General features: G+C 43.8%; 1 pseudogene; it reads left to right on the forward strand.

Moving 5' to 3' along the window:
* Positions 1-263: 263 nt before the first annotated feature.
* Positions 264-1134, forward strand: LOC148723525 (small subunit ribosomal RNA; annotated as a pseudogene; the record flags this gene model as incomplete).
* Between the last annotated feature and the right edge of the window lie 540 nt (positions 1135-1674).

The raw sequence follows: 1674 nt of genomic DNA on the forward strand, positions 1-1674 counted from the left end.
CTAGTTGTACGCGGAAAAGACGTGGCATACATTGAGTTTTGTCTGCGTTGGGCAAAATAAAAGAGAAGGCCCGATGGCTCGGCGACCTTTGATAGGGCCGCCTTGACGGGGGAGCAACGAGCCAAGGCGCGATCTTTTGGTGGCTTTTCGCTGTCTGAGCGATCAAAAGAACGGAAGGTGCGGCATCGTCCGTTGGTGGGAGAGGCTTGTGGCCGGAGTTTGAGTTGTTTTATTGGCCACTGACTCCGATATGGCATAGCTACCTTGTGTATCCTGCCAGTAGTCATATGCTTGTCTCAAAGATTAAGCCATGCATGTCTAAGTATAAGCACTAGTACTGTGAAACTTCGAATGGCTCATTAAATTAGTTATCGTTTATTTGATTGTACCGTTAGTACTTGGATAGCCGTAGTAATTCTAGAGGTTACGGTTGCGAAAAGTCCCGACTGTCTTCGGAAGGGATGTATTTATTAGAGTAAAAACCAATGCAGATTTTGCCCGGTGTTGTGGTGAATCATAGAAACTAATGGAATCGCACGGTCTTTGCGCTGGCGATGTTTTATTCAAATATCTATCCCATCAACTGTCGATGGTAAAGTAGTGAGTCACCATGGTTGCAACGGGTGACGAAGAATTAGGGTTCGATTCCGGAGAGGGAGCCTGAGAAACGGCTACCACATCCAAGGAAGGCAGCAGGCGCGCAGATTACCCAATCTTGACTCAGGGAGGTAGTGACAAGATATAACAATACAAGGCTTTTGCAAGTCTTGTAATTGGAGTGAGTATAACCTAAATCTTTTAACGAGGATCCATTGGAGGGTAAGTCTGTTGCCAGAAACCGCGGTAGATCCAGCTTCAATAGCGTACATTAAAGTTGTTGCAGTTGAGAAGCCCCTAATTGGATCTTGGGATAGCCCGGCCGGTCTGCCCCAAGGTAGGTTACTAGCCTAGCGTTTTTTCCTCGCAGAGACTGGGTGTGCTCCTACCTGAGTGTGCTCGGGATCTGGAACGTTTACTTTGAACAAATGAGAGTGTTCAAAGCAAGCCAGTGCGGGAATACGTAAGCATGGAATAATGGAATAGGACTTTGGTTCTAAAAGGACGTAAAGACAGCAGAGTGACAATAACTCTCAAAAAAGAAACAACAACTTTATAAGACATCGAAAGATAACATGAACTTCCCTAAGGTTGATAACTGGTTGATTTCACGTACAAATGAAAACGTGTCGCGGACGTTGTATTCACGCGGGACATGTGGCTCTAGAGGATTACAAGGGATTTTAGATAAATTGTAAATGTAGGTACCTATTGAAGATACTATGGGTCGAAAAGGAGGTGTTTCATTAGGCTGCCGAGCCTTGTGCATTTTAGGTAGCCCATAAAACCTGGCTGATTGAGAACCAGTTGGATAGATTCTCTCACACGTATCTTTTTCTAAGTGGCCCTTATTTTTATGCGCTCTTAAATAACGTTGTAATTTACCCTCTCTTTGTAATGTAGGATCGTTATCATTAACCTTAAACTTAGAAGTTTCTCTGATAATGGAAAAAATACTTTCTTCGTAGGCTTTCCTGTCCATGAATACCAAGCCAGTTCGTTTTTCAGGCTTCAGTATTACAATGTCCTTGTTCCTCCTCAAATCCTTCAGTATCCTACATTTCTTTAAGTCCGCTG

This window comes from Stylophora pistillata, chromosome 9, assembly GCF_964205215.1.
Source record: "Stylophora pistillata chromosome 9, jaStyPist1.2, whole genome shotgun sequence".
NCBI lineage: Eukaryota > Metazoa > Cnidaria > Anthozoa > Scleractinia > Pocilloporidae > Stylophora > Stylophora pistillata.